Below are 22,644 nucleotides of genomic sequence, written 5' to 3' on the forward strand. Positions count from 1 at the left end.
TGCCGTTTTGAGAGAACACCTGAGTCTAGCAAAGGGTAGCACATTTGACACAGGACCTCCCTCAGAACTTGCACTCCCTGCACTCGTCAGTATCCTACCCAACCCCCCAGGGGCCTCGTCAAACAGAATCTATACTGACCCAAACCGCGAGCTTTACCACTCCACCCCTTTTTGCCAAGATACCAATAAGTCTCTTCCCCCAGGGCTTCGAGAAAGCAACTCACAAACCTCTTTAAGTAAAGGGAGAGCAGCAAATAAGGCTTCTCGTACATACTGCCTACTGGATTCGTAGACACACCACGCAGTTTGGAGCCAATCACCACCCTGTCGTTCCACGTCCACATGGGTCCAGTTGAAAGGTCGCGACCTTTGACACCATTCTTTCGCAGAGGCAATATTGTAGCCTATGAGGCTCATCCGAGGCGCGATCATTGCTGGTTGAAAACTTTACCCAATACCCCGCCAGGATGACTTGAAATACAGTCAGCCTTGGCAATTTTTGCCAGCTTCTTTTGAAGCTTATTGTGTTGTTGAAGAACAGGTCTCGTCCCTTTAAATAGTACTTCCGTTATTTAACACAGCTGATTCAGATCATCGACCCTTTTGGATCGCACTGCATGAGGTGAACGTGGAACAAAAGGAAAGTGCACCAAATGTGCAGAGCAGATGAACGAGCAGAGCAAGGAACGACGAGGATGGGATTCGAACCCACGCGTGTAGAGCACAATGGATTAGCAGTCCATCGCCTTAACCACTCGGCCACCTCGTCACTTGTGCGAGTTCCTGACTGCTCTCTGGGCTCGGGTGGTTTTCATGAAGGACCTCTTAGCACTGTGATGTCGAAGCTCACCCTGGAAACCAAAGTATAGTTAATTTTTGTACATGTACGCTGAGATATGCCTACAGTTGAACACGTAGAATTTCAAAGCATATTCCATTTGTTTGAGCTTTCGAATGCAGAAGGTTAAACACGTGCGCTCTAGAAAGTTTGAACTTTGTCCAGCACCTGCTGCATTTTTCATCATTTATGACTGATGTTCTTTGTACTCTTAAAAGCTGAGCTTGCTCCTATCTAATGACCCTCAGACAAGCGCTTGTCATTGTGGCCCTCTGTCGTTCTGGTCTCCGTTGCCGTATTGAGAGAACACCTGAGTCTAGCAAATGGTAGCACCCCTTTTTGCCAAGATACCAATAAGTCTCTTCCCCCAGGGCTTCGAGAAAGCAACTCACAAACCTCTTTAAGTAAAGGGAGAGCAGCAAATAAGGCTTCTCGTACACACTGCCTACTGGATTCGTAGACACACCACGCAGTTTTGAGCTAATTACCACCCTGTCGTTCCACGTCCACATGGGTCCAGTTGAAAGGTCGCGACCTTTGACACCATTCTTTCGCAGAGGCAATATTGTAGCCTATGAGGCTCATCCGAGGCGCGATCATTGCTGGTTGAAAACTTTACCCAATACCCCGCCAGGATGACTTGAAATACAGTCAGCCTTGGCAATTTTTGCCAGCTTCTTTTGAAGCTTATTGTGTTGTTGAAGAACAGGTCTCGTCCCTTTAAATAGTACTTCCGTTATTTAACACAGCTGATTCAGATCATCGACCCTTTTGGATCGCACTGCATGAGGTGAAGGTGGAACAAAAGGAAAGTGCACCAAATGTACGAGCAGAGCAAGGAACGACGAGGATGGGATTCGAACCCACGCGTGCAGAGCACAATGGATTAGCAGTCCATCGCCTTAACCACTCGGCCACCTCGTCACTTGTGCGAGTTCCTGACTGCTCTCTGGGCTCGGGTGGTTTTCATGAAGGACCTCTTAGCACTGTGATGTCGAAGCTCACCCTGGAAACCAAAGTATAGTTAATTTTTGTACATGTACGCTGAGATATGCCTACAGTTGAACACGTAGAATTTCAAAGCATATTCCATTTGTTTGAGCTTTCGAATGCAGAAGGTTAAACACTTGCGCTCTAGAAAGTTTGAACTTTGTCCAGCACCTGCTGCATTTTCCATCATTTATGACTGATGTTCTTTGTACTCTTAAAAGCTGAGCTTGCTCCTATCTCATGACCCTCAGACAAGCGCTTGTCATTGTGGCCCTCTGTCGTTCTGGTCTCCGTTGCCGTTTTGAGAGAACACCTGAGTCTAGCAAAGGGTAGCACATTTGACACAGGACCTCCCTCAGAACTTGCACTCCCTGCTTTCGTCAGTATCCTACACAACCCCCAGCGGCCTCGTCAAACAGAATCTATACTGACCCAAACCGCGAGCTTTACCACTCCACCCCTTTTTGCCAAGATACCAATAAGTCTCTTCCCCCAGGGCTTCGAGAAAGCAACTCACAAACCTCTTTAAGTAAAGTGAGAGCAGCAAATAAGGCTTCTCGTACACACTGCCTACTGGTTTCGTAGACACACCACGCAGTTTTGAGCTAATTACCACCCTGTCGTTCCACGTCCACATGGGTCCAGTTGAAAGGTCGCGACCTTTGACACCATTCTTTCGCAGAGGCAATATTGTAGCCTATGAGGCTCATCCGAGGCGCGATCATTGCTGGTTGAAAACTTTACCCAATACCCCGCCAGGATGACTTGAAATACAGTCACCTCGTCACTTGTGCGAGTTCCTGACTGCTCTCTGGGCTCGGGTGGTTTTCATGAAGGACCTCTTAGCACTGTGATGTCGAAGCTCACCCTGGAAACCAAAGTATAGTTAATTTTTGTACATGTACGCTGAGATATGCCTACAGTTGAACACGTAGAATTTCAAAGCATATTCCATTTGTTTGAGCTTTCGAATGCAGAAGGTTAAACACTTGCGCTCTAGAAAGTTTGAACTTTGTCCAGCACCTGCTGCATTTTTCATCATTTATGACTGATGTTCTTTGTACTCTTAAAAGCTGAGCTTGCTCCTATCTAATGACCCTCAGACAAGCGCTTGTCATTGTGGCCCTCTGTCGTTCTGGTCTCCGTTGCCGTATTGAGAGAACACCTGAGTCTAGCAAATGGTAGCACCCCTTTTTGCCAAGATACCAATAAGTCTCTTCCCCCAGGGCTTCGAGAAAGCAACTCACAAACCTCTTTAAGTAAAGGGAGAGCAGCAAATAAGGCTTCTCGTACACACTGCCTACTGGATTCGTAGACACACCACGCAGTTTTGAGCTAATTACCACCCTGTCGTTCCACGTCCACATGGGTCCAGTTGAAAGGTCGCGACCTTTGACACCATTCTTTCGCAGAGGCAATATTGTAGCCTATGAGGCTCATCCGAGGCGCGATCATTGCTGGTTGAAAACTTTACCCAATACCCCGCCAGGATGACTTGAAATACAGTCAGCCTTGGCAATTTTTGCCAGCTTCTTTTGAAGCTTATTGTGTTGTTGAAGAACAGGTCTCGTCCCTTTAAATAGTACTTCCGTTATTTAACACAGCTGATTCAGATCATCGACCCTTTTGGATCGCACTGCATGAGGTGAACGTGGAACAAAAGGAAAGTGCACCAAATGTGCAGAGCAGATGAACGAGCAGAGCAAGGAACGACGAGGATGGGATTCGAACCCACGCGTGTAGAGCACAATGGATTAGCTTTTAAGAGTAAAAGCGCCTTAACCACTCGGCCACCTCGTCACTTGTGCGAGTTCCTGACTGCTCTCTGGGCTCGGGTGGTTTTCATGAAGGACCTCTTAGCACTGTGATGTCGAAGCTCACCCTGGAAACCAAAGTATAGTTAATTTTTGTACATGTACGCTGAGATATGCCTACAGTTGAACACGTAGAATTTCAAAGCATATTCCATTTGTTTGAGCTTTCGAATGCAGAAGGTTAAACACGTGCGCTCTAGAAAGTTTGAACTTTGTCCAGCACCTGCTGCATTTTTCATCATTTATGACTGATGTTCTTTGTACTCTTAAAAGCTGAGCTTGCTCCTATCTAATGACCCTCAGACAAGCGCTTGTCATTGTGGCCCTCTGTCGTTCTGGTCTCCGTTGCCGTATTGAGAGAACACCTGAGTCTAGCAAATGGTAGCACCCCTTTTTGCCAAGATACCAATAAGTCTCTTCCCCCAGGGCTTCGAGAAAGCAACTCACAAACCTCTTTAAGTAAAGGGAGAGCAGCAAATAAGGCTTCTCGTACATACTGCCTACTGGATTCGTAGACACACCACGCAGTTTGGAGCCAATCACCACCCTGTCGTTCCACGTCCACATGGGTCCAGTTGAAAGGTCGCAACCTTTGACACCATTCTTTCGCAGAGGCAATATTGTAGCCTATGAGGCTCATCCGAGGCGCGATCATTGCTGGTTGAAAACTTTACCCAATACCCCGCCAGGATGACTTGAAATACAGTCAGCCTTGGCAATTTTTGCCAGCTTCTTTTGAAGCTTATTGTGTTGTTGAAGAACAGGTCTCGTCCCTTTAAATAGTACTTCCGTTATTTAACACAGCTGATTCAGATCATCGACCCTTTTGGATCGCACTGCATGAGGTGAACGTGGAACAAAAGGAAAGTGCACCAAATGTGCAGAGCAGATGAACGAGCAGAGCAAGGAACGACGAGGATGGGATTCGAACCCACGCGTGTAGAGCACAATGGATTAGCAGTCCATCGCCTTAACCACTCGGCCACCTCGTCACTTGTGCGAGTTCCTGACTGCTCTCTGGGCTCGGGTGGTTTTCATGAAGGACCTCTTAGCACTGTGATGTCGAAGCTCACCCTGGAAACCAAAGTATAGTTAATTTTTGTACATGTACGCTGAGATATGCCTACAGTTGAACACGTAGAATTTCAAAGCATATTCCATTTGTTTGAGCTTTCGAATGCAGAAGGTTAAACACTTGCGCTCTAGAAAGTTTGAACTTTGTCCAGCACCTGCTGCATTTTTCATCATTTATGACTGATGTTCTTTGTACTCTTAAAAGCTGAGCTTGCTCCTATCTCATGACCCTCAGACAAGCGCTTGTCATTGTGGCCCTCTGTCATTCTGGTCTCCGTTGCCGTTTTGAGAGAACACCTGAGTCTAGCAAAGGGTAGCACATTTGACACAGGACCTCCCTCAGAACTTGCACTCCCTGCACTCGTCAGTATCCTACCCAACCCCCCAGGGGCCTCGTCAAACAGAATCTATACTGACCCAAACCGCGAGCTTTACCACTCCACCCCTTTTTGCCAAGATACCAATAAGTCTCTTCCCCCAGGGCTTCGAGAAAGCAACTCAAAAACCTCTTTAAGTAAAGGGAGAGCAGCAAATAAGGCTTCTCGTACATACTGCCTACTGGATTCGTAGACACACCACGCAGTTTGGAGCCAATTACCACCCTGTCGTTCCACGTCCACATGGGTCCAGTTGAAAGGTCGCGACCTTTGACACCATTCTTTCGCAGAGGCAATATTGTAGCCTATGAGGCTCATCCGAGGCGCGATCATTGCTGGTTGAAAACTTTACCCAATACCCCGCCAGGATGACTTGAAATACAGTCAGCCTTGGCAATTTTTGCCAGCTTCTTTTGAAGCTTATTGTGTTGTTGAAGAACAGGTCTCGTCCCTTTAAATAGTACTTCCGTTATTTAACACAGCTGATTCAGATCATCGACCCTTTTGGATCGCACTGCATGAGGTGAACGTGGAACAAAAGGAAAGTGCACCAAATGTTCAGAGCAGATGAACCTGCAGAGCAAGGAACGACGAGGATGGGATTCGAACCCACGCGTGCAGAGCACAATGGATTAGCAGTCCATCGCCTTAACCACTCGGCCACCTCGTCACTTGTGCGAGTACCTGACTGAACTCTGGGCTGCGGTGGTTTTCATGAAGGACCTCTTAGCACTGTGATGTCGAAGCTCACCATGGAAACCAAAGTATAGTTAATTTTTGTACATGTACGCTGAGATATGCCTACAGTTGAACACGTAGAATTTCAAAGCATATTCCATTAGTTTGAGCTTTCGAATGCAGAAGGTTAAACACTTGCGCTCTAGAAAGTTTGAACTTTGTCCAGCACCTGCTGCATTTTCCATCATTTATGACTGATGTTCTTTGTACTCTTAAAAGCTGAGCTTGCTCCTATCTCATGACCCTCAGACAAGCGCTTGTCATTGTGGCCCTCTGTCGTTCTGGTCTCCGTTGCCGTTTTGAGAGAACACCTGAGTCTAGCAAAGGGTAGCACATTTGACACAGGACCTCCCTCAGAACTTGCACTCCCTGCACTCGTCAGTATCCTACACAACCCCCAGCGGCCTCGTCAAACAGAATCTATACTGACCCAAACCGCGAGCTTTACCACTCCACCCCTTTTTGCCAAGATACCAATAAGTCTCTTCCCCCAGGGCTTCGAGAAAGCAACTCACAAACCTCTTTAAGTAAAGGGAGAGCAGCAAATAAGGCTTCTCGTACATACTGCCTACTGGATTCGTAGACACACCACGCAGTTTGGAGCCAATTACCACCCTGTCGTTCCACGTCCACATGGGTCCAGTTGAAAGGTCGCGACCTTTGACACCATTCTTTCGCAGAGGCAATATTGTAGCCTATGAGGCTCATCCGAGGCGCGATCATTGCTGGTTGAAAACTTTACCCAATACCCCGCCAGGATGACTTGAAATACAGTCAGCCTTGGCAATTTTTGCCAGCTTCTTTTGAAGCTTATTGTGTTGTTGAAGAACAGGTCTCGTCCCTTTAAATAGTACTTCCGTTATTTAACACAGCTGATTCAGATCATCGACCCTTTTGGATCGCACTGCATGAGGTGAACGTGGAACAAAAGGAAAGTGCACCAAATGTTCAGAGCAGATGAACGAGCAGAGCAAGGAACGACGAGGATGGGATTCGAACCCACGCGTGCAGAGCACAATGGATTAGCAGTCCATCGCCTTAACCACTCGGCCACCTCGTCACTTGTGCGAGTTCCTGACTGCTCTCTGGGCTCGGGTGGTTTTCATGAAGGACCTCTTAGCACCAGTGGTGTCAAAAGTATTGGCTTTCAGTACTCAAGTAGAAGTATAGATACTAGGGTTTAAAAAGACTTTTGTAGAAGTTGAAGTATCAACTCAAGCTTGTTACTCAAGTAAAAGTGTAAAAGTACTGGTTTAAAAAACTACTTAAAGTATAAAAGTAAAAGTAATGTAAGAAAAAATGCCATTAAGGACAAAAGCTTGGGCCGTGCCAGAGGGGCCTATTGTGCACTACCCCACCTCCTCAAAAAAAAAAAAAAAAATTTCTAAAGGCCATAATGACTATAATGTTATATTAAAATGTTCATGTTGAAATATTTGTGATGCACTAGGGCTAGGCTACCTTTTTTCAGCCGCATATATGCCCACTGAAAATGAACTCATTTTAGTACAATGCAAATACATTAAAGAGCTAGAGATATGATGACTAGTTGCCAATAACTATTGTTATGGTGCAAAAAGTCAAACTTCAGAGGCATGTCATCAATAAGCTTTAATGGAATGTAAATGTACATCCAAGCTTAGCTGCAGGACTCTGTGAGGGCAATGGACAAGAACATTGGTGCAGGCTTAGTAACAATTACTCTTGTGTGGTTGTCTATATACAATAAATATTATAGTGCTGTCAAAATTAATGATTAATCCACATTGTTAATCAAAAACTAAAAATAACTCATAATCCTGATACCTTCTTGATCGATAGCTTCCTGTATTCCGTACATATGTCTGCTATGTCCAGTGTTCGGGGTTACAAAGTTGGTAAAGCCTAGTTATCACAAAATTGTCAATCGCGTCGTCATTCGCAAACGATAATTTATTAAAACGTCTCGCTACCGAACTAGCTACAGCTTAATTTGTGGAGGATGAAGAGAAAGCCCCCATTTGGTAAATGAGCCAGTGAGAAATAATAACTTTTAAGAAGGGTCCAGTGCCTTTTTTGATACTTTTAAAACGGTACCGGCGCCTAAACGGTGCCTTAAACGATACTTAAAAAAAATAACCTAAAAAAACTATGGATAACATTAGAGAATATTATAAATATTTAAAATAAATCCATAGCTTTTCAGCTTGGATGCTCTCATTTCCCAAGTTGTGCTTCCCTTAATCTAATGCTAATAAATGTATTTCACAATCTGGGTCATTATTTAATACAAAACCACACATAATGTTTCTACTGTATCTCTGTCAATCACTCTGATATTTAGTTAAGATGAGTGCTGTCTGTCACTGTCTTTAATCAGTTCTGTGAATGACTGTATGATCATTCTTTATAAAGTAGCAACAATGTCGTTTTTAAAATACAGTACTGTGCAAAAGTTTTATGGAAAAGAAAATATAGTATTTTCACCCCAAAAAGAGTGTTTTAAGTCAGTTATTTATATATTTTGCTGTAGTGTGTCCTTAGGAAAAATCAGTTTGCCATTAATTTTAATAATAATCTAGTGCGATTTTAAATGCACAAGCAGTTTGACGACGGCAAAATGGATGTTTGGAAATATAAACTGATATTTTATACTGACACACCATCATGACGAACACCATTCTTTTAAGTGGAAATACTAACGTGCCTAAGACTTTGGCACAGTAGTGTATTAAGTATATTTAAATAAGCGTAATTAAAGTATGCGTTCGATATGTGTTAAGGGCTAGATTTTCGCTGGAGGAAACGGCTGTGATGAGCGCGCGGTGACAAGCGAAAACTTTATACTAGATGAGATTCTCATCATGAGAAACCGACTGCTCACTCGTGACCTTTTGTAAACTGTATTTATGACAAAGAACTGCACAGATACGGATATTATAACAATCTATCGAGAAACACACACCTTGTGTCCTCTGTCTCTGTTTGAGCTCGCATTGAATCACTGTTTCACGGCTGATCACTGAGCTCGGATTGCAGAGCGCGCTGAAAGACAGAGAGGAGACCGCGGTCTGACGCCGGTTTCATATGAAATTTAAGCGGACTGACTCTGAGGCGATCGGAAGCCAGTTCCACCCTACTTTTAAGAAATATAATTTTTGATAAACGAACCCAAAACTGACTATGTCCTTGTGATTTGTGTCATGTGCAGGTGCGATGGATCGCGTACAAACCAATAGGGTGTCGGAAGGGTATATGTTTATACTTCTCATCCAACCACAATCAAATTCACTCCATCCGGATGGCGCGATTTATCTGGATATTTTTTTTTTTCTCAATTATGACAAGCCAGAATGAAAACAAGCCGAAATAAAATAGCAGTAACGAAGCTATTTTTAAAATGTAAGGAGTAGAAAGTACAGATACTTGCGTGAAAATGTAAGGAGTAGAAGTAAAAAGTCGGCTGAAAAATAATTACTCAAGTAAAGTATAGATACCCCAAATTTCTACTTAAGTACAGTAACGAAGTATTTGTACTTCGTTACTTGACACCTCTGTCCGCAAACGATAATTTATTAAAACGTCTCGCTACCGAACTAGCTACAGCTTAATTTGTGGAGGATGAAGAGAAAGCCCCCATTTGGTAAATGAGCCAGTGAGAAATAATAACTTTTAAGAAGGGTCCAGTGCCTTTTTTGATACTTTTAAAACGGTACCGGCGCCTAAACGGTGCCTTAAACGATACTTAAAAAAAATAACCTAAAAAAACTATGGATAACATTAGAGAATATTATAAATATTTAAAATAAATCCATAGCTTTTCAGCTTGGATGCTCTCATTTCCCAAGTTGTGCTTCCCTTAATCTAATGCTAATAAATGTATTTCACAATCTGGGTCATTATTTAATACAAAACCACACATAATGTTTCTACTGTATCTCTGTCAATCACTCTGATATTTAGTTAAGATGAGTGCTGTCTGTCACTGTCTTTAATCAGTTCTGTGAATGACTGTATGATCATTCTTTATAAAGTAGCAACAATGTCGTTTTTAAAATACAGTACTGTGCAAAAGTTTTATGGAAAAGAAAATATAGTATTTTCACCCCAAAAAGAGTGTTTTAAGTCAGTTATTTATATATTTTGCTGTAGTGTGTCCTTAGGAAAAATCAGTTTGCCATTAATTTTAATAATAATCTAGTGCGATTTTAAATGCACAAGCAGTTTGACGACGGCAAAATGGATGTTTGGAAATATAAACTGATATTTTATACTGACACACCATCATGACGAACACCATTCTTTTAAGTGGAAATACTAACGTGCCTAAGACTTTTGCACAGTAGTGTATTAAGTATATTTAAATAAGAGTAATTAAAGTATGCGTTCGATATGTGTTAAGGGCTAGATTTTCGCTGGAGGAAACGGCTGTGATGAGCGCGCGGTGACAAGCGAAAACTTTATACTAGATGAGATTCTCATCATGAGAAACCGACTGCTCACTCGTGACCTTTTGTAAACTGTATTTATGACAAAGAACTGCACAGATACGGATATTATAACAATCTATCGAGAAACACACACCTTGTGTCCTCTGTCTCTGTTTGAGCTCGCATTGAATCACTGTTTCACGGCTGATCACTGAGCTCGGATTGCAGAGCGCGCTGAAAGACAGAGAGGAGACCGCGGTCTGACGCCGGTTTCATATGAAATTTAAGCGGACTGACTCTGAGGCGATCGGAAGCCAGTTCCACCCTACTTTTAAGAAATATAATTTTTGATAAACAAACCCAAAACTGACTATGTCCTTGTGATTTGTGTCATGTGCAGGTGCGATGGATCGCGTACAAACCAATAGGGTGTCGGAAGGGTATATGTTTATACTTCTCATCCAACCACAATCAAATTCACTCCATCCGGATGGCGCGATTTATCTGGATATTTTTTTTTCTCAATTATGACAAGCCAGAATGAAAACAAGCCGAAATAAAATAGCAGTAACGAAGCTATTTTTAAAATGTAAGGAGTAGAAAGTACAGATACTTGCGTGAAAATGTAAGGAGTAGAAGTAAAAAGTCGGCTGAAAAATAATTACTCAAGTAAAGTATAGATACCCCAAATTTCTACTTAAGTACAGTAACGAAGTATTTGTACTTCGTTACTTGACACCTCTGCTTAGCACTGTGATGTCGAAGCTCACCCTGGAAACCAAAGTATAGTTAATTTTTGTACATGTACGCTGAGATATGCCTACAGTTGAACACGTAGAATTTCAAAGCATATTCCATTTGTTTGAGCTTTCGAATGCAGAAGGTTAAACACTTGCGCTCTAGAAAGTTTGAACTTTGTCCAGCACCTGCTGCATTTTTCATCATTTATGACTGATGTTCTTTGTACTCTTAAAAGCTGAGCTTGCTCCTATCTCATGACCCTCAGACAAGCGCTTGTCATTGTGGCCCTCTGTCGTTCTGGTCTCCGTTGCCGTTTTGAGAGAACACCTGAGTCTAGCAAAGGGTAGCACATTTGACACAGGACCTCCCTCAGAACTTGCACTCCCTGCACTCGTCAGTATCCTACCCAACCCCCCAGGGGCCTCGTCAAACAGAATCTATACTGACCCAAACCGCGAGCTTTACCACTCCACCCCTTTTTGCCAAGATACCAATAAGTCTCTTCCCCCAGGGCTTCGAGAAAGCAACTCAAAAACCTCTTTAAGTAAAGGGAGAGCAGCAAATAAGGCTTCTCGTACATACTGCCTACTGGATTCGTAGACACACCACGCAGTTTGGAGCCAATTACCACCCTGTCGTTCCACGTCCACATGGGTCCAGTTGAAAGGTCGCGACCTTTGACACCATTCTTTCGCAGAGGCAATATTGTAGCCTATGAGGCTCATCCGAGGCGCGATCATTGCTGGTTGAAAACTTTACCCAATACCCCGCCAGGATGACTTGAAATACAGTCAGCCTTGGCAATTTTTGCCAGCTTCTTTTGAAGCTTATTGTGTTGTTGAAGAACAGGTCTCGTCCCTTTAAATAGTACTTCCGTTATTTAACACAGCTGATTCAGATCATCGACCCTTTTGGATCGCACTGCATGAGGTGAACGTGGAACAAAAGGAAAGTGCACCAAATGTTCAGAGCAGATGAACCTGCAGAGCAAGGAACGACGAGGATGGGATTCGAACCCACGCGTGCAGAGCACAATGGATTAGCAGTCCATCGCCTTAACCACTCGGCCACCTCGTCACTTGTGCGAGTACCTGACTGAACTCTGGGCTGGGGTGGTTTTCATGAAGGACCTCTTAGCACTGTGATGTCGAAGCTCACCATGGAAACCAAAGTATAGTTAATTTTTGTACATGTACGCTGAGATATGCCTACAGTTGAACACGTAGAATTTCAAAGCATATTCCATTAGTTTGAGCTTTCGAATGCAGAAGGTTAAACACTTGCGCTCTAGAAAGTTTGAACTTTGTCCAGCACCTGCTGCATTTTCCATCATTTATGACTGATGTTCTTTGTACTCTTAAAAGCTGAGCTTGCTCCTATCTCATGACCCTCAGACAAGCGCTTGTCATTGTGGCCCTCTGTCGTTCTGGTCTCCGTTGCCGTTTTGAGAGAACACCTGAGTCTAGCAAAGGGTAGCACATTTGACACAGGACCTCCCTCAGAACTTGCACTCCCTGCACTCGTCAGTATCCTACACAACCCCCAGCGGCCTCGTCAAACAGAATCTATACTGACCCAAACCGCGAGCTTTACCACTCCACCCCTTTTTGCCAAGATACCAATAAGTCTCTTCCCCCAGGGCTTCGAGAAAGCAACTCACAAACCTCTTTAAGTAAAGGGAGAGCAGCAAATAAGGCTTCTCGTACATACTGCCTACTGGATTCGTAGACACACCACGCAGTTTGGAGCCAATTACCACCCTGTCGTTCCACGTCCACATGGGTCCAGTTGAAAGGTCGCGACCTTTGACACCATTCTTTCGCAGAGGCAATATTGTAGCCTATGAGGCTCATCCGAGGCGCGATCATTGCTGGTTGAAAACTTTACCCAATACCCCGCCAGGATGACTTGAAATACAGTCAGCCTTGGCAATTTTTGCCAGCTTCTTTTGAAGCTTATTGTGTTGTTGAAGAACAGGTCTCGTCCCTTTAAATAGTACTTCCGTTATTTAACACAGCTGATTCAGATCATCGACCCTTTTGGATCGCACTGCATGAGGTGAACGTGGAACAAAAGGAAAGTGCACCAAATGTTCAGAGCAGATGAACGAGCAGAGCAAGGAACGACGAGGATGGGATTCGAACCCACGCGTGCAGAGCACAATGGATTAGCAGTCCATCGCCTTAACCACTCGGCCACCTCGTCACTTGTGCGAGTTCCTGACTGCTCTCTGGGCTCGGGTGGTTTTCATGAAGGACCTCTTAGCACCAGTGGTGTCAAAAGTATTGGCTTTCAGTACTCAAGTAGAAGTATAGATACTAGGGTTTAAAAAGACTTTTGTAGAAGTTGAAGTATCAACTCAAGCTTGTTACTCAAGTAAAAGTGTAAAAGTACTGGTTTAAAAAACTACTTAAAGTATAAAAGTAAAAGTAATGTAAGAAAAAATGCCATTAAGGACAAAAGCTTGGGCCGTGCCAGAGGGGCCTATTGTGCACTACCCCACCTCCTCAAAAAAAAAAAAAAAATTTCTAAAGGCCATAATGACTATAATGTTATATTAAAATGTTCATGTTGAAATATTTGTGATGCACTAGGGCTAGGCTACCTTTTTTCAGCCGCATATATGCCCACTGAAAATGAACTCATTTTAGTACAATGCAAATACATTAAAGAGCTAGAGATATGATGACTAGTTGCCAATAACTATTGTTATGGTGCAAAAAGTCAAACTTCAGAGGCATGTCATCAATAAGCTTTAATGGAATGTAAATGTACATCCAAGCTTAGCTGCAGGACTCTGTGAGGGCAATGGACAAGAACATTGGTGCAGGCTTAGTAACAATTACTCTTGTGTGGTTGTCTATATACAATAAATATTATAGTGCTGTCAAAATTAATGATTAATCCACATTGTTAATCAAAAACTAAAAATAACTCATAATCCTGATACCTTCTTGATCGATAGCTTCCTGTATTCCGTACATATGTCTGCTATGTCCAGTGTTCGGGGTTACAAAGTTGGTAAAGCCTAGTTATCACAAAATTGTCAATCGCGTCGTCATTCGCAAACGATAATTTATTAAAACGTCTCGCTACCGAACTAGCTACAGCTTAATTTGTGGAGGATGAAGAGAAAGCCCCCATTTGGTAAATGAGCCAGTGAGAAATAATAACTTTTAAGAAGGGTCCAGTGCCTTTTTTGATACTTTTAAAACGGTACCGGCGCCTAAACGGTGCCTTAAACGATACTTAAAAAAAATAACCTAAAAAAACTATGGATAACATTAGAGAATATTATAAATATTTAAAATAAATCCATAGCTTTTCAGCTTGGATGCTCTCATTTCCCAAGTTGTGCTTCCCTTAATCTAATGCTAATAAATGTATTTCACAATCTGGGTCATTATTTAATACAAAACCACACATAATGTTTCTACTGTATCTCTGTCAATCACTCTGATATTTAGTTAAGATGAGTGCTGTCTGTCACTGTCTTTAATCAGTTCTGTGAATGACTGTATGATCATTCTTTATAAAGTAGCAACAATGTCGTTTTTAAAATACAGTACTGTGCAAAAGTTTTATGGAAAAGAAAATATAGTATTTTCACCCCAAAAAGAGTGTTTTAAGTCAGTTATTTATATATTTTGCTGTAGTGTGTCCTTAGGAAAAATCAGTTTGCCATTAATTTTAATAATAATCTAGTGCGATTTTAAATGCACAAGCAGTTTGACGACGGCAAAATGGATGTTTGGAAATATAAACTGATATTTTATACTGACACACCATCATGACGAACACCATTCTTTTAAGTGGAAATACTAACGTGCCTAAGACTTTTGCACAGTAGTGTATTAAGTATATTTAAATAAGCGTAATTAAAGTATGCGTTCGATATGTGTTAAGGGCTAGATTTTCGCTGGAGGAAACGGCTGTGATGAGCGCGCGGTGACAAGCGAAAACTTTATACTAGATGAGATTCTCATCATGAGAAACCGACTGCTCACTCGTGACCTTTTGTAAACTGTATTTATGACAAAGAACTGCACAGATACGGATATTATAACAATCTATCGAGAAACACACACCTTGTGTCCTCTGTCTCTGTTTGAGCTCGCATTGAATCACTGTTTCACGGCTGATCACTGAGCTCGGATTGCAGAGCGCGCTGAAAGACAGAGAGGAGACCGCGGTCTGACGCCGGTTTCATATGAAATTTAAGCGGACTGACTCTGAGGCGATCGGAAGCCAGTTCCACCCTACTTTTAAGAAATATAATTTTTGATAAACGAACCCAAAACTGACTATGTCCTTGTGATTTGTGTCATGTGCAGGTGCGATGGATCGCGTACAAACCAATAGGGTGTCGGAAGGGTATATGTTTATACTTCTCATCCAACCACAATCAAATTCACTCCATCCGGATGGCGCGATTTATCTGGATATTTTTTTTTTTCTCAATTATGACAAGCCAGAATGAAAACAAGCCGAAATAAAATAGCAGTAACGAAGCTATTTTTAAAATGTAAGGAGTAGAAAGTACAGATACTTGCGTGAAAATGTAAGGAGTAGAAGTAAAAAGTCGGCTGAAAAATAATTACTCAAGTAAAGTATAGATACCCCAAATTTCTACTTAAGTACAGTAACGAAGTATTTGTACTTCGTTACTTGACACCTCTGCTTAGCACTGTGATGTCGAAGCTCACCCTGGAAACCAAAGTATAGTTAATTTTTGTACATGTACGCTGAGATATGCCTACAGTTGAACACGTAGAATTTCAAAGCATATTCCATTTGTTTGAGCTTTCGAATGCAGAAGGTTAAACACTTGCGCTCTAGAAAGTTTGAACTTTGTCCAGCACCTGCTGCATTTTTCATCATTTATGACTGATGTTCTTTGTACTCTTAAAAGCTGAGCTTGCTCCTATCTCATGACCCTCAGACAAGCGCTTGTCATTGTGGCCCTCTGTCGTTCTGGTCTCCGTTGCCGTTTTGAGAGAACACCTGAGTCTAGCAAAGGGTAGCACATTTGACACAGGACCTCCCTCAGAACTTGCACTCCCTGCACTCGTCAGTATCCTACCCAACCCCCCAGGGGCCTCGTCAAACAGAATCTATACTGACCCAAACCGCGAGCTTTACCACTCCACCCCTTTTTGCCAAGATACCAATAAGTCTCTTCCCCCAGGGCTTCGAGAAAGCAACTCACAAACCTCTTTAAGTAAAGGGAGAGCAGCAAATAAGGCTTCTCGTACACACTGCCTACTGGATTCGTAGACACACCACTCAGTTTTGAGCTAATTACCACCCTGTCGTTCCACGTCCACATGGGTCCAGTTGAAAGGTCGCGACCTTTGACACCATTCTTTCGCAGAGGCAATATTGTAGCCTATGAGGCTCATCCGAGGCGCGATCATTGCTGGTTGAAAACTTTACCCAATACCCCGCCAGGATGACTTGAAATACAGTCAGCCTTGGCAATTTTTGCCAGCTTCTTTTGAAGCTTATTGTGTTGTTGAAGAACAGGTCTCGTCCCTTTAAATAGTACTTCCGTTATTTAACACAGCTGATTCAGATCATCGACCCTTTTGGATCGCACTGCATGAGGTGAACGTGGAACAAAAGGAAAGTGCACCAAATGTTCAGAGCAGATGAACCTGCAGAGCAAGGAACGACGAGGATGGGATTCGAACCCACGCGTGCAGAGCACAATGGATTAGCAGTCCATCGCCTTAACCACTCGGCCACCTCGTCACTTGTGCGAGTACCTGACTGAACTCTGGGCTGGGGTGGTTTTCATGAAGGACCTCTTAGCACTGTGATGTCGAAGCTCACCATGGAAACCAAAGTATAGTTAATTTTTGTACATGTACGCTGAGATATGCCTACAGTTGAACACGTAGAATTTCAAAGCATATTCCATTAGTTTGAGCTTTCGAATGCAGAAGGTTAAACACTTGCGCTCTAGAAAGTTTGAACTTTGTCCAGCACCTGCTGCATTTTCCATCATTTATAACTGATGTTCTTTGTACTCTTAAAAGCTGAGCTTGCTCCTATCTCATGACCCTCAGACAAGCGCTTGTCATTGTGGCCCTCTGTCGTTCTGGTCTCCGTTGCCGTTTTGAGAGAACACCTGAGTCTAGCAAAGGGTAGCACATTTGACACAGGACCTCCCTCAGAACTTGCAATCCCTGCACTCGTCAGTATCCTACACAACCCCCAGCGGCCTCGTCAAACAGAATCTATACTGACCCAAACCGCGAGCTTTACCACTCCACCCCTTTTTGCCAAGATACCAATAAGTCTCTTCCCCCAGGGCTTCGAGAAAGCAACTCACAAACCTCTTTAAGTAAAGGGAGAGCAGCAAATAAGGCTTCTCGTACACACTGCCTACTGGATTCGTAGACACACCACGCAGTTTTGAGCTAATTACCACCCTGTCGTTCCACGTCCACATGGGTCCAGTTGAAAGGTCGCGACCTTTGACACCATTCTATCGCAGAGGCAATATTGTAGCCTATGAGGCTCATCCGAGGCGCGATCATTGCTGGTTGAAAACTTTACCCAATACCCCGCCAGGATGACTTGAAATACAGTCAGCCTTGGCAATTTTTGGCAGCTTCTTTTGAAGCTTATTGTGTTGTTGAAGAACAGGTCTCGTCCCTTTAAATAGTACTTCCGTTATTTAACACAGCTGATTCAGATCATCGACCCTTTTGGATCGCACTGCATGAGGTGAACGTGGAACAAAAGGAAAGTGCACCAAATGTGCAGAGCAGATGAACGAGCAGAGCAAGGAACGACGAGGATGGGATTCGAACCCACGCGTGCAGAGCACAATGGATTAGCAGTCCATCGCCTTAACCACTCGGCCACCTCGTCACTTGTGCGAGTTCCTGACTGCTCTCTGGGCTCGGGTGGTTTTCATGAAGGACCTCTTAGCACTGTGATGTCGAAGCTCACCCTGGAAACCAAAGTATAGTTAATTTTTGTACATGTACGCTGAGATATGCCTACAGTTGAACACGTAGAATTTCAAAGCATATTCCATTTGTTTGAGCTTTCGAATGCAGAAGGTTAAACACGTGCGCTCTAGAAAGTTTGAACTTTGTCCAGCACCTGCTGCATTTTTCATCATTTATGACTGATGTTCTTTGTACTCTTAAAAGCTGAGCTTGCTCCTATCTAATGACCCTCAGACAAGCGCTTGTCATTGTGGCCCTCTGTCGTTCTGGTCTCCGTTGCCGTATTGAGAGAACACCTGAGTCTAGCAAATGGTAGCACCCCTTTTTGCCAAGATACCAATAAGTCTCTTCCCCCAGGGCTTCGAGAAAGCAACTCACAAACCTCTTTAAGTAAAGGGAGAGCAGCAAATAAGGCTTCTCGTACATACTGCCTACTGGATTCGTAGACACACCACGCAGTTTGGAGCCAATCACCACCCTGTCGTTCCACGTCCACATGGGTCCAGTTGAAAGGTCGCGACCTTTGACACCATTCTTTCGCAGAGGCAATATTGTAGCCTATGAGGCTCATCCGAGGCGCGATCATTGCTGGTTGACAACTTTACCCAATACCCCGCCAGGATGACTTGAAATACAGTCAGCCTTGGCAATTTTTGCCAGCTTCTTTTGAAGCTTATTGTGTTGTTGAAGAACAGGTCTCGTCCCTTTAAATAGTACTTCCGTTATTTAACACAGCTGATTCAGATCATCGACCCTTTTGGATCGCACTGCATGAGGTGAACGTGGAACAAAAGGAAAGTGCACCAAATGTGCAGAGCAGATGAACGAGCAGAGCAAGGAACGACGAGGATGGGATTCGAACCCACGCGTGCAGAGCACAATGGATTAGCAGTCCATCGCCTTAACCACTCGGCCACCTCGTCACTTGTGCGAATTCCTGACTGCTCTCTGGGCTCGGGTGGTTTTCATGAAGGACCTCTTAGCACTGTGATGTCGAAGCTCACCCTGGAAACCAAAGTATAGTTAATTTTTGTACATGTACGCTGAGATATGCCTACAGTTGAACACGTAGAATTTCAAAGCATATTCCATTTGTTTGAGCTTTCGAATGCAGAAGGTTAAACACTTGCGCTCTAGAAAGTTTGAACTTTGTCCAGCACCTGCTGCATTTTCCATCATTTATGACTGATGTTCTTTGTACTCTTAAAAGCTGAGCTTGCTCCTATCTCATGACCCTCAGACAAGCGCTTGTCATTGTGGCCCTCTGTCGTTCTGGTCTCCGTTGCCGTTTTGAGAGAACACCTGAGTCTAGCAAAGGGTAGCACATTTGACACAGGACCTCCCTCAGAACTTGCACTCCCTGCTTTCGTCAGTATCCTACACAACCCCCAGCGGCCTCGTCAAACAGAATCTATACTGACCCAAACCGCGAGCTTTACCACTCCACCCCTTTTTGCCAAGATACCAATAAGTCTCTTCCCCCAGGGCTTCGAGAAAGCAACTCACAAACCTCTTTAAGTAAAGGGAGAGCAGCAAATAAGGCTTCTCGTACACACTGCCTACTGGATTCGTAGACACACCACGCAGTTTTGAGCTAATTACCACCCTGTCGTTCCACGTCCACATGGGTCCAGTTGAAAGGTCGCGACCTTTGACACCATTCTTTCGCAGAGGCAATATTGTAGCCTATGAGGCTCATCCGAGGCGCGATCATTGCTGGTTGAAAACTTTACCCAATACCCCGCCAGGATGACTTGAAATACAGTCAGCCTTGGCAATTTTTGCCAGCTTCTTTTGAAGCTTATTGTGTTGTTGAAGAACAGGTCTCGTCCCTTTAAATAGTACTTCCGTTATTTAACACAGCTGATTCAGATCATCGACCCTTTTGGATCGCACTGCATGAGGTGAACGTGGAACAAAAGGAAAGTGCACCAAATGTTCAGAGCAGATGAACCTGCAGAGCAAGGAACGACGAGGACGGGATTCGAACCCACGCGTGCAGAGCACAATGGATTAGCAGTCCATCGCCTTAACCACTCGGCCACCTCGTCACTTGTGCGAGTTCCTGACTGCTCTCTGGGCTCGGGTGGTTTTCATGAAGGACCTCTTAGCACTGTGATGTCGAAGCTCACCCTGGAAACCAAAGTATAGTTCATTTTTGTACATGTACGCTGAGATATGCCTACAGTTGAACACGTAGAATTTCAAAGCATATTCCATTTGTTTGAGCTTTCGAATGCAGAAGGTTAAACACTTGCGCTCTAGAAAGTTTGAACTTTGTCCAGCACCTGCTGCATTTTTCATCATTTATGACTGATGTTCTTTGTACTCTTAAAAGCTGAGCTTGCTCCTATCTCATGACCCTCAGACAAGCGCTTGTCATTGTGGCCCTCTGTCATTCTGGTCTCCGTTGCCGTTTTGAGAGAACACCTGAGTCTAGCAAAGGGTAGCACATTTGACACAGGACCTCCCTCAGAACTTGCACTCCCTGCACTCGTCAGTATCCTACCCAACCCCCCAGGGGCCTCGTCAAACAGAATCTATACTGACCCAAACCGCGAGCTTTACCACTCCACCCCTTTTTGCCAAGATACCAATAAGTCTCTTCCCCCAGGGCTTCGAGAAATCAACTCACAAACCTCTTTAAGTAAAGGGAGAGCAGCAAATAAAGCTTCTCGTACATACTGCCTACTGGATTCGTAGACACACCACGCAGTTTGGAGCCAATTACCACCCTGTCGTTCCACGTCCACATGGGTCCAGTTGAAAGGTCGCGACCTTTGACACCATTCTTTCGCAGAGGCAATATTGTAGCCTATGAGGCTCATCCGAGGCGCGATCATTGCTGGTTGAAAACTTTACCCAATACCCCGCCAGGATGACTTGAAATACAGTCAGCCTTGGCAATTTTTGCCAGCTTCTTTTGAAGCTTATTGTGTTGTTGAAGAACAGGTCTCGTCCCTTTAAATAGTACTTCCGTTATTTAACACAGCTGATTCAGATCATCGACCCTTTTGGATCGCACTGCATGAGGTGAACGTGGAACAAAAGGAAAGTGCACCAAATGTTCAGAGCAGATGAACCTGCAGAGCAAGGAACGACGAGGATGGGATTCGAACCCACGCGTGCAGAGCACAATGGATTAGCAGTCCATCGCCTTAACCACTCGGCCACCTCGTCACTTGTGCGAGTACCTGACTGAACTCTGGGCTGGGGTGGTTTTCATGAAGGACCTCTTAGCACTGTGATGTCGAAGCTCACCATGGAAACCAAAGTATAGTTAATTTTTGTACATGTACGCTGAGATATGCCTACAGTTGAACACGTAGAATTTCAAAGCATATTCCATTAGTTTGAGCTTTCGAATGCAGAAGGTTAAACACTTGCGCTCTAGAAAGTTTGAACTTTGTCCAGCACCTGCTGCATTTTCCATCATTTATGACTGATGTTCTTTGTACTCTTAAAAGCTGAGCTTGCTCCTATCTCATGACCCTCAGACAAGCGCTTGTCATTGTGGCCCTCTGTCGTTCTGGTCTCCGTTGCCGTTTTGAGAGAACACCTGAGTCTAGCAAAGGGTAGCACATTTGACACAGGACCTCCCTCAGAACTTGCACTCCCTGCACTCGTCAGTATCCTACACAACCCCCAGCGGCCTCGTCAAACAGAATCTATACTGACCCAAACCGCGAGCTTTACCACTCCACCCCTTTTTGCCAAGATACCAATAAGTCTCTTCCCCCAGGGCTTCGAGAAAGCAACTCACAAACCTCTTTAAGTAAAGGGAGAGCAGCAAATAAGGCTTCTCGTACACACTGCCTACTGGATTCGTAGACACACCACGCAGTTTGGAGCTAATTACCACCCTGTCGTTCCACGTCCACATGGGTCCAGTTGAAAGGTCGCGACCTTTGACACCATTCTTTCGCAGAGGAAATATTGTAGCCTATGAGGCTCATCCGAGGCGCGATCATTGCTGGTTGAAAACTTTACACAATACCCCGCCAGGATGACTTGAAATACAGTCAGCCTTGGCAATTTTTGCCAGCTTCTTTTGAAGCTTATTGTGTTGTTGAAGAACAGGTCTCGTCCCTTTAAATAGTACTTCCGTTATTTAACACAGCTGATTCAGATCATCGACCCTTTTGGATCGCACTGCATGAGGTGAACGTGGAACAAAAGGAAAGTGCACCAAATGCGCAGAGCAGATGAACGAGCAGAGCAAGGAACGACGAGGATGGGATTCGAACCCACGCGTGCAGAGCACAATGGATTAGCAGTCCATCGCCTTAACCACTCGGCCAAAAACAGGGCAAAAGGGACTGCTATGGGTGGGGGAAAAGAAAAAATGAGAAAAAAGGAAGGGGAAAGGGAAAAATGAAGGAAAAATTGGAAAATTAGCTTGAAAAATTAAATAGATTTTTCTTTCAAACCAGTTTTTCACCTTTTCAATTATTTTAACTAACAAATTATAGAAAAGACAATATTTATACCCATTTTACCTCATCACAAAACAACTCCTTATATTCCTTTTTGTAAAATTGAAAGAATAAAACATTCAAAACATATTTCCACAAATAGGTTTTATTCCAAAAGCTCAAATATGACATGCATTCTCTATAGTAATTGTTTTAGTGTCACAAGCTTTCAGTACACATAGACAGCAACAACACTAAGACAATTCAAATAACACAAGAATAA

General features: G+C 43.7%; 27 non-coding genes across 27 annotated transcripts; 15 read left to right on the plus strand and 12 right to left on the minus strand.

Annotated features, from left to right (window-relative positions):
• The first annotated feature begins 377 nt into the window (after nucleotides 1-377).
• LOC128027829 (U4 spliceosomal RNA) lies at nucleotides 378-518 on the plus strand. The gene has a single exon (XR_008186828.1). It is a non-coding gene; the product is annotated as a U4 spliceosomal RNA (small nuclear RNA).
• Nucleotides 519-687: 169 nt separating this feature from the next.
• Nucleotides 688-769, minus strand: trnas-gcu (transfer RNA serine (anticodon GCU)). Its single transcript has one exon. It is a non-coding gene; the product is annotated as a tRNA-Ser (tRNA).
• A 614-nt stretch (nucleotides 770-1,383) lies between these two features.
• Nucleotides 1,384-1,524, plus strand: LOC128027830 (U4 spliceosomal RNA). The gene has a single exon (XR_008186829.1). It is a non-coding gene; the product is annotated as a U4 spliceosomal RNA (small nuclear RNA).
• Nucleotides 1,525-1,680: 156 nt separating this feature from the next.
• On the minus strand, nucleotides 1,681-1,762 carry trnas-gcu (transfer RNA serine (anticodon GCU)). Its single transcript has one exon. It is a non-coding gene; the product is annotated as a tRNA-Ser (tRNA).
• A 736-nt stretch (nucleotides 1,763-2,498) lies between these two features.
• Nucleotides 2,499-2,645, plus strand: LOC128028148 (U4 spliceosomal RNA). The gene has a single exon (XR_008187131.1). It is a non-coding gene; the product is annotated as a U4 spliceosomal RNA (small nuclear RNA).
• A 583-nt stretch (nucleotides 2,646-3,228) lies between these two features.
• On the plus strand, nucleotides 3,229-3,369 carry LOC128027831 (U4 spliceosomal RNA). Its single transcript, XR_008186830.1, has one exon. It is a non-coding gene; the product is annotated as a U4 spliceosomal RNA (small nuclear RNA).
• Nucleotides 3,370-4,242: 873 nt separating this feature from the next.
• On the plus strand, nucleotides 4,243-4,383 carry LOC128027832 (U4 spliceosomal RNA). Its single transcript, XR_008186831.1, has one exon. It is a non-coding gene; the product is annotated as a U4 spliceosomal RNA (small nuclear RNA).
• Nucleotides 4,384-4,552: 169 nt separating this feature from the next.
• On the minus strand, nucleotides 4,553-4,634 carry trnas-gcu (transfer RNA serine (anticodon GCU)). Its single transcript has one exon. It is a non-coding gene; the product is annotated as a tRNA-Ser (tRNA).
• A 737-nt stretch (nucleotides 4,635-5,371) lies between these two features.
• On the plus strand, nucleotides 5,372-5,512 carry LOC128027833 (U4 spliceosomal RNA). Its single transcript, XR_008186832.1, has one exon. It is a non-coding gene; the product is annotated as a U4 spliceosomal RNA (small nuclear RNA).
• Nucleotides 5,513-5,681: 169 nt separating this feature from the next.
• Nucleotides 5,682-5,763, minus strand: trnas-gcu (transfer RNA serine (anticodon GCU)). Its single transcript has one exon. It is a non-coding gene; the product is annotated as a tRNA-Ser (tRNA).
• Nucleotides 5,764-6,499: 736 nt separating this feature from the next.
• LOC128027834 (U4 spliceosomal RNA) lies at nucleotides 6,500-6,640 on the plus strand. Its single transcript, XR_008186833.1, has one exon. It is a non-coding gene; the product is annotated as a U4 spliceosomal RNA (small nuclear RNA).
• Nucleotides 6,641-6,809: 169 nt separating this feature from the next.
• On the minus strand, nucleotides 6,810-6,891 carry trnas-gcu (transfer RNA serine (anticodon GCU)). Its single transcript has one exon. It is a non-coding gene; the product is annotated as a tRNA-Ser (tRNA).
• Nucleotides 6,892-11,666: 4,775 nt separating this feature from the next.
• LOC128027835 (U4 spliceosomal RNA) lies at nucleotides 11,667-11,807 on the plus strand. The gene has a single exon (XR_008186834.1). It is a non-coding gene; the product is annotated as a U4 spliceosomal RNA (small nuclear RNA).
• A 169-nt stretch (nucleotides 11,808-11,976) lies between these two features.
• trnas-gcu (transfer RNA serine (anticodon GCU)) lies at nucleotides 11,977-12,058 on the minus strand. Its single transcript has one exon. It is a non-coding gene; the product is annotated as a tRNA-Ser (tRNA).
• Nucleotides 12,059-12,794: 736 nt separating this feature from the next.
• On the plus strand, nucleotides 12,795-12,935 carry LOC128027837 (U4 spliceosomal RNA). Its single transcript, XR_008186835.1, has one exon. It is a non-coding gene; the product is annotated as a U4 spliceosomal RNA (small nuclear RNA).
• A 169-nt stretch (nucleotides 12,936-13,104) lies between these two features.
• trnas-gcu (transfer RNA serine (anticodon GCU)) lies at nucleotides 13,105-13,186 on the minus strand. The gene has a single exon. It is a non-coding gene; the product is annotated as a tRNA-Ser (tRNA).
• A 3,157-nt stretch (nucleotides 13,187-16,343) lies between these two features.
• LOC128027838 (U4 spliceosomal RNA) lies at nucleotides 16,344-16,484 on the plus strand. The gene has a single exon (XR_008186836.1). It is a non-coding gene; the product is annotated as a U4 spliceosomal RNA (small nuclear RNA).
• A 169-nt stretch (nucleotides 16,485-16,653) lies between these two features.
• trnas-gcu (transfer RNA serine (anticodon GCU)) lies at nucleotides 16,654-16,735 on the minus strand. Its single transcript has one exon. It is a non-coding gene; the product is annotated as a tRNA-Ser (tRNA).
• Nucleotides 16,736-17,471: 736 nt separating this feature from the next.
• Nucleotides 17,472-17,612, plus strand: LOC128028170 (U4 spliceosomal RNA). The gene has a single exon (XR_008187153.1). It is a non-coding gene; the product is annotated as a U4 spliceosomal RNA (small nuclear RNA).
• Nucleotides 17,613-17,781: 169 nt separating this feature from the next.
• trnas-gcu (transfer RNA serine (anticodon GCU)) lies at nucleotides 17,782-17,863 on the minus strand. The gene has a single exon. It is a non-coding gene; the product is annotated as a tRNA-Ser (tRNA).
• A 614-nt stretch (nucleotides 17,864-18,477) lies between these two features.
• On the plus strand, nucleotides 18,478-18,618 carry LOC128028121 (U4 spliceosomal RNA). The gene has a single exon (XR_008187105.1). It is a non-coding gene; the product is annotated as a U4 spliceosomal RNA (small nuclear RNA).
• Nucleotides 18,619-18,787: 169 nt separating this feature from the next.
• On the minus strand, nucleotides 18,788-18,869 carry trnas-gcu (transfer RNA serine (anticodon GCU)). Its single transcript has one exon. It is a non-coding gene; the product is annotated as a tRNA-Ser (tRNA).
• A 736-nt stretch (nucleotides 18,870-19,605) lies between these two features.
• Nucleotides 19,606-19,746, plus strand: LOC128027839 (U4 spliceosomal RNA). The gene has a single exon (XR_008186837.1). It is a non-coding gene; the product is annotated as a U4 spliceosomal RNA (small nuclear RNA).
• A 169-nt stretch (nucleotides 19,747-19,915) lies between these two features.
• Nucleotides 19,916-19,997, minus strand: trnas-gcu (transfer RNA serine (anticodon GCU)). Its single transcript has one exon. It is a non-coding gene; the product is annotated as a tRNA-Ser (tRNA).
• A 737-nt stretch (nucleotides 19,998-20,734) lies between these two features.
• On the plus strand, nucleotides 20,735-20,875 carry LOC128027840 (U4 spliceosomal RNA). Its single transcript, XR_008186838.1, has one exon. It is a non-coding gene; the product is annotated as a U4 spliceosomal RNA (small nuclear RNA).
• Nucleotides 20,876-21,044: 169 nt separating this feature from the next.
• trnas-gcu (transfer RNA serine (anticodon GCU)) lies at nucleotides 21,045-21,126 on the minus strand. Its single transcript has one exon. It is a non-coding gene; the product is annotated as a tRNA-Ser (tRNA).
• A 736-nt stretch (nucleotides 21,127-21,862) lies between these two features.
• On the plus strand, nucleotides 21,863-22,003 carry LOC128028092 (U4 spliceosomal RNA). The gene has a single exon (XR_008187077.1). It is a non-coding gene; the product is annotated as a U4 spliceosomal RNA (small nuclear RNA).
• The last annotated feature ends 641 nt before the right edge of the window (nucleotides 22,004-22,644 follow it).

Source organism: Carassius gibelio, chromosome A14 (assembly GCF_023724105.1).
Source record: "Carassius gibelio isolate Cgi1373 ecotype wild population from Czech Republic chromosome A14, carGib1.2-hapl.c, whole genome shotgun sequence".
Taxonomy (NCBI): Eukaryota; Metazoa; Chordata; class Actinopteri; order Cypriniformes; family Cyprinidae; genus Carassius; species Carassius gibelio.